Source organism: Triticum dicoccoides, chromosome 7B (genome assembly GCF_002162155.2).
Source record: "Triticum dicoccoides isolate Atlit2015 ecotype Zavitan chromosome 7B, WEW_v2.0, whole genome shotgun sequence".
In the NCBI taxonomy this organism is placed as follows: domain Eukaryota; kingdom Viridiplantae; phylum Streptophyta; class Magnoliopsida; order Poales; family Poaceae; genus Triticum; species Triticum dicoccoides.
Window position 1 is genome coordinate 605279383 of NC_041393.1, and position 9305 is coordinate 605288687.

Below are 9305 nucleotides of genomic sequence, written 5' to 3' on the forward strand. Positions count from 1 at the left end.
TTTTTTTGTATATTCTTTTCTGTTTTTATTTTATTTTACTTTTCTGTTTTCTATTATAGTTTTTAATAGTTTTCAGTTTTGTAAATTTATAAGACCAGTACCTAAAGGGAGGTTGTAAATTAGCCCGCTTCCATAATATATTTTGGAATTTTTAAAATATTTAGTTCGCATTTTTATAAATTTCAAAAGGGCATTTATAATAGGTTTAGCTGCTGTTTTAATTATTTTAGTGCATTGGAATAATTTATAGAAGTTTTGTTTCTTCACCATAATTATCTATGCAATATTTGACACGGTCCGAACAATTTTGTTTTAAAGTTTGAAAACTTTGTTTGTTTACTCGATTTTTGAATTTGAAATTCGAACTAGGTTCCGAACTAACGCGAGTTTATCCACAGTAACCGAGGTGACGTGGCATCATTAGCGGGTATTACTGTAGCTTAATTACCCGGGCGTCACAAGGTATCTCCGAAAGTAGCTGTTGGGTTGACACGGATCGAGACTGGGATTTGTCACTCCGTATGACGGAGAGGTATCTCTGGGCCCACTCGGTAATGCATCATCATATTGAGCTCAATGTGACCAAGGTGTTGGACACGGGATCATGCATTACGGTACGAGTAAAGTGACTTGCCGGTAACGAGACTGAACAAGGTATTGGGATACCGACGATCGAGTCTCGGGTAAGTAACGTACCGATTGACAAAGGGAATTGCATACAGGGTTTGATCGAATCCTCGACATAGTGGTTCATCCGATGACAACATTGAGGAGCATGTGGGAGCCATCATGGGTATCCAGATCCCGCTGATGGTTATTGACTAAGAGAGTCTCGATCATGTCTGCATGTCTCCCGAACCCGTAGGGTCTACACACTTAAGGTTCAGTTACGCTAGGGTTATAGGGATATGTATATGCAGTAACCCGAATGTTGTTCGGAGTCCCGGATGAGATCCCGGACGTCACGAGGAGTTCCGGAATGGTCCGGAGGTAAAGATTTATATATGGGAAGTCCTGTTTCGGGCATCGGGACAAGTTTCGGGGTTATCGGTATTGTACCGGGACCACCGGAAGGGTCCCGGGGGTCCACCGGGTGGGTCCACCTGTCCCGGGGGGCCACATGGGCTGTAAGGGGGTGCGCCTTGGCCTAATGGGCCAAGGGCACCAGCCCCACATAAGCCCATGCGCCTAGGGTTCAAGGGGGCAAGAGTCCTAGGAGGGTAAGGCACCTCCTAGGTGCCTTGGGGGGAGGGAAAACCCCCCTTGGCCGCCGCACCCCCTAGGAGATTTGATCTCCTAGGGCCGGCCACCCCCCCTTGGCACCCCTATATATAGTGGGGGGAGAGGAGGGACTTCATACCTGAACGCCCTGGCCTTTGGTTGCCTCCTTCTTCCTCCCCAACACCTCCTCCACCTCCATAGTGCTTAGCGAAACTCTGCCGGAGTACTGCAGCTCCACCAACACCACGCCGTCGTGCTGCTGCTGGTGCCATCTCCCTCAACCTCTCCTCCCTTCCTTGCTGGATCAAGAAGGAGGAGACGTGGCTGTTCCGTACGTGTGTTGAACGCGGAGGTGCCGTCCGTTCGGCGCAGGTCATCGGTGATTTGGATCACGTCGAGTACGACTACATCATCACCTTGCAAGCTTCCGCACGCGATCTACAAGTGGTATGTAGATGCAAACTCTCTCCCTAGACTCGTTGCTTAGATAAACTCATAGATGGATCTTGGTGAAACCGTAGGAAAAATTTTAATTTTCTGCAACGTTCCCCAACACGGTAAACTTATCCGGTTTCAGTGCAGCGGCAAAGCCACTTGCCGAGAAATTCCTACACATAATAGGTTTTTGGATTGTTGAGTAAATAGGCAATTTCTCGATTAAATTAATCCATGAGTAAATCGCTAGCATGGCATTGACTAAGTTGATGGCGTACTGACTCTGATCTAAACATGCACGTACTAAGCAAACAGTAGACAAATCTACACATACTGCTACTACTGCTAATATGAAAATAATCAGGAGCGGGATAAACGAGTTATACCCTCCAGTAGGCCACGCAGAGGCCGCGGCTTTGGTGGCAGCAGCGGCGTCCTCGGCGACCTTCTTGTCGGCTTCAGCTTTCTCGGCGGCGGCACGGTCGACGGCGGTGGACATGGTGATGATGAAGGCGACGCGGACGTAGAGGAAGTAGACGATCGGAAGCGAGCAGTCACGTAATCGCTGCCCAAAAACCTATTCGCCCCTTACCCCATACAGGAACCAGAAGGGCGTGGTTTCGGAGACCTGCTCTCCCGTCGACCGTGTACGTGGCGGACGGGATGGAGTCACCGGCGGCAGCAGCAGCAAAGGAACGATGGTGGGCGTGCGCGTGAGCAGATGTGATCTATTCGTGGCGGCTAGGGTTAGGAGACACCGCATACTTATAGGCGCAGCCGCGTGGAGAGACGTGGGCTCGACCCACGTCCGAGTCCGTGACAGCCCACGATCCGACGTCTCAGATCGTGGCCCGGCTGTCAGGAAACTCTCCGTTAGTGACTGGCAAAAATAAGCGCGTAGGTGTGAGCTCGGCTCGGCTCAATCCGCAACCCGCGGCGCGTCGTGACGAGGCGTGGCGTGGCGAGGTGGGCGGCGGAGGAGGAGTGCGCGAGGGCCTCTTCTCTTCTCAAGCTCCAATAGCATGTAGAAGAGAAACCCTTATAAACCACTCCAACTCTCCTTCCACTTCCGGGGTGGGACTAAACTTCCCACCACACGTAGTGTCATATAACCCACATGGGCCCTTAGAAATTTTTCAGAAATTGCAATATGGGCCTAGAGCCCATCTCAGATTTTAGCACTCTAGGCTTGCTCAGATGTTCAGCCAGCACGGCAAAGTGGCCTATGCTAAGGTTATTCGTGATATCCATAGCGAGCGCTCAAAGGGATTCGGTTTCGTAGAGATGGCATCGCAGGAGGATATGGACAATGCCATCACAGCCCTCCACGGACAGGTTCGTTGGTAGTCGATATCTTTGTCATTTACATAACGAATAGTAATAACCAATGAACCAATGTCACGACGAGCGAGTCTCGGATTGCTATCTGAATTCTCCAGAGCTTGGAAGGGCATGTCATACGAGTGAGTGCCGTGGAGGAGCAGTCGTCATCATGAAGGATCAGATGAAGATGCATTTGGTGGTGGATTGCAGCAAAGCTTTCTGCACAGTAATCATGATACGGGTTTTGACTTTAGACCCTCCATCATCCTCCCATCTCGGAACATTTCAGTTGTGATATATAGTACCTTGCACGTAACTCGTAAGTACGGCAATGTCTATTATACATGTTATGTATTCATCAACTAAACACATGAATGCTACGCCCATCCATCTTGGTGAAAGGAAACTGATGAAGGACATTTTATTGTTGGTTCTGAAGTTTGATTATTATTATTATTATTATTATTATTATTATTATTATTATTATTACTATTTTGCAATTACGTGCTTCATATTCATAGCAAAAGGACATGTATGTTGCAACGAAGCATTTACCGTGAAAGAGGCAATTAAGAAAAGAAATTGACCTACCATGTGCTGGGCATTAGTATCAGATCCGACAACCTGCATGCTTCTAATCCAGTGGCCTTGCACCAGTCTGATGAAGCAAGGGATCAGTAGTCTGATCTCAAGCGGCTCTCATTTAAATTTAGATGAGGGTCGCCATCTGTGGCTGTTAGAGCATCTACAACTGGGCATATCAAATCCGCTTCATACGTCCGGGCGGGCCGCTCGGTCACTGTTCGGTCATAAAATTTTGACCTGGACGGGCATCTCAAACGAGTCTCAAATGCCCGAGCTGACCGACACCCTTTATATCCAGTCCAAATATGAGGGCGTCCGGGCACGCCCGTCACGTCGGACCTGGCCCACCCGACCCGACATATATTACTCCCCATTCGCTCGCCGGACCAAACCCTAGCCGGCTCGATGGACGTCGGCAAGGCGGAGTCACATTCTCCGACGCCCTGTACAGTGCACCAGTCCGGGCGCCGCAACAACATCGTGGTGGATCTCGCTGGCTCGTCCCAGGACGGACCCATCATCTATCTGACGTCCACCGGCACCCAACGGGTTCCGGGCTCCGACGAGGAAGAGTAAGGCATGGGAGACGGCGGTGCCTTCAGTCCAGTAAGCCGACTCGTGTCCCATGCCCTATCTCACCTTGCCGGCGACCAGACCAACACTCTAAGGGGCGCAGCCGGCCGCCGGACATGGCCACAGCAAAACCCGACGAAGCTCCGCTCAAAGATCCCTATGTTGTAAGTAATAATATGGATTTGAGGTTTTGAATTTGAGGTATCTGGATGTCGAATGCATTTTTTAAGGTGTGATAGGTCACTGTCTGCGGACGCGTCCGCAGGTGTTTGAGGGGGCGGATTAGGCAAGTCCGGCTGTAGATGCTCTTACACCATTTTGATACTTTTGTTATCACCGTAAACCGCTCTAGAGAACAATAAAGTAAGGGCCATTTGCATTTCTGTCCCTAACTCGAACCACCTAATCAGATATACCCCTAATTCGAAAGCCTGCTCAAAAATGCCCCTCCGCCGTTATGTGCCCTTACAGAAATGCCCCTCCGCGCCGTTTCCGTCAGGTCAAAGGGCTTTGACCGTTTTCCTCACGTTTGCTGGACATTTTTGCCCCTCTGTGCACATCCCACTTACAGGTGGGACCTACCTAGGAAAAGGAAAAAAAAACCTCTCTGTCTAACTTACACGTGGAGCCCACCAATAAAAAAAGGTCTCCCTCTCTCATAACATCCCCCTCTCTCTCCCTGACATGTGGGCCATTTGGAACCAATGTCAGGGTCAACTCCTGTTCTCACGTGGTCACGACGAGGCTTGGCGGCTCGGCCGGTGGCCGTCGCCGGTGAGGGACAGGCGCCTGCGTGTGAGGGCCGTGGTGGGAGGCTCGGGGTGGTCCGGCGGAGGGGGTGGAGCCGCCTCCCATAGCTATCGTTGGAGCTATCACGGGAGCAATTGCCTGAGAGCGCCTGAGAGCTTCGGTCGACGACGCCGTTAGACACCGCGGCCGGAGTCCAAATCCAGCCATACGAGCATGTCCATGAGCTTCGTCGGGTGCCTCTCGTCCGCCCTGCGCAGTGAATCAGGCCTGGGGCTGCCGTAGACGACGCCCGGGACGTCGAACTCCGCCAAGGCCGTCTCTCTTCCCGTCCTAAATTCGGCCGCCATGAGCCATTCTTCACCAACCCGACCTCTCTCAAGTCATCTAGGAAAGCTCGCACCCCTACTCTCATCATCCCCTGCCCGATTCCGTGCCCGGAGCCCCCTGCTCGAAGCCGGCCGCCATGACTGACCTCGGCTGTGTGTTGGCCGTGCGTGTGCGCATCTACACCCTGCTGCGCCGGTGAGCTTGCGCCTCGCGTAGCTCGCATGGCTGGCGCCCTCCCCACGCGGTGAACCGCCCCCGTACGGCGAACAACCGGCGAGCGCATCCGCTGACGGCCGGGAAAGAGAAAGGATGAGGGAGAGTGTTTTTTTCCTTGGTAGGTCCCATGTGTCACTGAGTGACCCATGGTAGATCTGAGCTGACCTAGTTTTCCTTTTATTTATTCGAATGGGTCCTGCATGTAAGTGTCACATGGAGTCAGGGGCAAAATGTCCGACTAACATCCAGAAAACGGTCAAAGCCCTTTGACCTAACGGAAACGGCATGGAAGGGCATCTCCATAAGGGCACATAACGGTGGAGGGGCAAATTTGAGCAGGCTTTGAAATTAGGGACAAATCTGAGTACTGGGTTCGAGTTAGGGACACAGATGTAAAAGACCCATAAAGTAAACCGCTCTAGAGTACATGTTTTTTTGTGGCCGGTGTCTTCTGATCTATATTAACCGTTTCTTAGCCGCTGCCGGCTGCTTCTACAAGATCCCGAACTTGTTTGCTCGATCAAGAAGGCATCGAGATTTTCTAGTGGCGTGTCATCGATGAATGCAGGAGAAAGAATATTTCGACACCCATAAAAATTTGGATGTAATTCCTTTTCTATACAGACGTGTTTGTAGCTCGCGACCGACGTGCATCGGCGTGTCGGTGTGTGAAGGCGTGCAGTGTTCGATCGTCTCGGAATAAAGGCGTGCTCTGTCGAGGCTAATGAACATGTGTGGTTGACAAAACATGATGAGACATGATCACATGATTAAACTTTTGACTACTCGATCGATCTTCTCCATATATAGTCGTCTCCTGCTCGTGGAAACGTACAAGCCCTCGAAGAAACGTGACAGGATATGCAGAAAGCGCAACATGGCGATCCCGAACAGAGCCTCACGATCAAAGCTTAAGCATACAAATGCCAACCCCAACGTCACGATGCTGATCTCATAAATTATGATGGGAAGTCACCGCCAACCAGAAAAAACACAAGATCGCCGACGGCTCCACGTCGACGAGATGAGCTGTCGAAGTTGGAAACGCCAAGCAACACACGGAGCCGCCCGAAATAAACCAGGCAATGCCAGGAGATTCTGTGAAGGATTGCCATTGCGTGTACCACGGAACTCAATCAGGAATTCCGGATGCATGAAAAGTGGCCGCCTGGCTGTTCCGTCTGCTAGCCGCCTATGGCCGGCCGGCCCCTAGCTTAGCCTGCATCATGCATGTCACTGGATCGGGAGAAACAGATGGTGCTCGGCGTGGCCCATGCATGCATGCGTTTCTTCTCCCGTGCCCTTCTGATTTTGCCCTTTCTCTGTTTTGTCCTCATGTGTAACTTTCTGGTGTAAGCAAAATTGAAGGGGCCTACGTGTACGTGTTTCCCCTGAATACCGCCCCAAAACAGGTGACAGCTCACAAAGGTCGTAAGGCCCACGTGGTTATCTGGCTTCACTGTGGTTAACTGATAGTGATCCACACATCCAGGATAAGGACGATGGTTCTTCACAGATTAAAAGAGACCAACTACAAAAAGAGAAGCTCAACATGACAAGGTATATATAATGTCAAAGTCATACACTCGTATAATCCTGTTTGGAATCGATAAAAGAAAAGCTGGGAATAATATACCCTGCAAAGCCTTATTAAAAAGAAAGAAAACTAGATGGGCAAACCGGACATTCCATCGGCATATGTCAAACTTCTTCTCTTTTCGCAAACATGAGTTTATTTTAGAGAGAAAGCATGAGCTTTTGGCCACAAGTGGAGACGTCTGATGGGAACGCTGCATCCATCCATCCATCCATCCATCCACACTTGACGAGAGGGTGCGGCAGCGCTGGTCCAAGGAGATGTGGCCGGGACCGCAAGGGTTCCAGGATAAGGACGGACCCGCTCTGTTGCTCATCTCATTTCCACCACGAGTTCAACGTGCGTGCACCCTCGGTCGCGCTGTGCGCCAGCCAAGCGTCTCCTACCTGACCACTGACTGATGCATCATGCACGTATGGACCACGGATACGCGGCGTCCAACCTGGCGAAAACGATTCTGATTTGTGAAACCGACACGTTGAGAACACACGCCGTGATCACATCCGAACGGCTGTGCGTGTCGATCAAAGAGCATGCCTTCTTTTTCGAAGTCTATACCCCGGAATGTTCCATTGCTGTTGTCCTGCTATTTGCTTGCTGCTATGGCAGTCTTTCTACCACAAAGATATGGATTCAGTAATCCACAATTGCAAAACCTTTTTTTTTACCACAACCCTCTCGAATGTCCTAACACCACAAACAATTGCACGTACCGGGCATACTCAAGCAACTTGGATGCCAAAAAACTCAGTTTTTTTGTTAAACGATTGTGCTATATTTCTTTACGAATCTATTATTAATGCGCCGGTGTGGCCACTCTCAAATTCAGTAAAGCCACTCTTGTGATAGTATCTCGATGGTGAAGACGGCGTGTCATACTTAAAAAGTTATATCGCTCCAAGCCAGTAGCGACACCACACTGCAGGAATGCACCGGTGGCCTTGTGATATGCGGAGCGGCCGGCTCTGGCTTCCCCATGTCCGGCAGTTGGGTCGGCAATGTTGGGTGCCATGGCTGCGACTTGGTATTGTTCAACTTGGGTATGTGTTGTGGCAAGCAACAGTTGGGCGACCGTTCAAGGCCTCTCTGGCCAGTGGCGGCGCTCTCCATGTGTGGCTGGTAAGGTGAGATGCAATCTATGGACGTTGGCTTGATGCAAAGAGTATGGTTGTGCAGCGGAGGTGGCGAGATTTTTAATCTAGCACATATAGCTGCTCGGATCGTGGAAAAGCGGTGGCAAATTGACTTTGGTTTGTGGTGCTTCTCAAGTACCCTATCTTGAACTCCGAGGTAACAAACCTAGGTTTGGCCCAAGTTGATTATACCTGGCAATGACAATGTTTTGCATCATTATCTTGTTGAAGGCATTGCTCGGATATGCTTGGATGTTCTTCAGGGTGAAAACCTAGACTTGGCTTAGTGGCTGGATCCAATGACGGCGGCGCTTGAGCGTCGTTCCCTTCATAAAAGCATTCTTATTGAAGAACCTCACAGTCCATGTGGTGCCAAAAAATGGTTGGTGCGGATATGGTCGTCCTTGTAGTTTGTCGATCGATTCATGTTTTTTTTCTTACCCAAACATAGTTTTGGTCTTGTATGACTTTGCTCTTTGCCGAAGCGATTTTTTTGTATGTGTGTGTTCGTGTTTGTTGTGTGCATTCTAGTTGTGTAGAGGCCGGGTGTGTACTCATTATGTTTGTATCCACTTGATGCTTCATTTTAAGCCAATGAAACCCACCCATTGTCGAAAATTCTTATTCTATTAGAATTGTCACGACAGATACTAGAGATTGTACAAAGGTCATAAATCCACCGCCATCTCTTTCCTCCTCCGCAAGAAAAACTCTCCTCCTCCCGTCGGCGCCATCGCTGGTCCGCCCCATCTTCGATGGCTTCTAGGCCATGGAGGTGCGGAGGATCTCGGCCCCCTGCCGGGGGGAGGACCCCGTTCTCATTCTGTTAGGTTCAGCGTCTTGGTTAGGGTTGTGTGGCGGCGACGATGTCCCTTGATAGGAATAATGTCTCCCACGTTCTATCCCCGTCCTGATGGTGCGTCTAGTATCGTCAGAGGGCGTGTGGAAGTGTGTCTCCGTCGGATCTCATGGGATTTGGTCGGTGCTCGTCTTCGGTGAATATGTTTGGATCCAGTCTTCGTTCGTCTTTGTTCGGGTATTTATAGATTTGATCCTTTTGATCTACGACTTTCTTCATCGGTGATGGTTGCTACTCTGGTGCATTCGTCCTATGGAACCTTAGCACGACGACTTTCCGACTGTCT

At 50.2% G+C, this 9305-nt stretch overlaps 1 protein-coding gene across 1 annotated transcript in view; it reads left to right on the plus strand.

Moving 5' to 3' along the window:
- The window catches only part of LOC119338827 (28 kDa ribonucleoprotein, chloroplastic-like), a 21877-nt gene extending 18474 nt beyond the window's left edge, over positions 1–3403 (plus strand). Inside the window, exons 5-6 of the mRNA XM_037611048.1 lie at positions 2844–2991; positions 3096–3403. The gene's annotated coding sequence lies outside the window, so the exon portion shown is untranslated. The remainder of the gene's footprint in view (positions 1–2843; positions 2992–3095) is intronic.
- The last annotated feature ends 5902 nt before the right edge of the window (positions 3404–9305 follow it).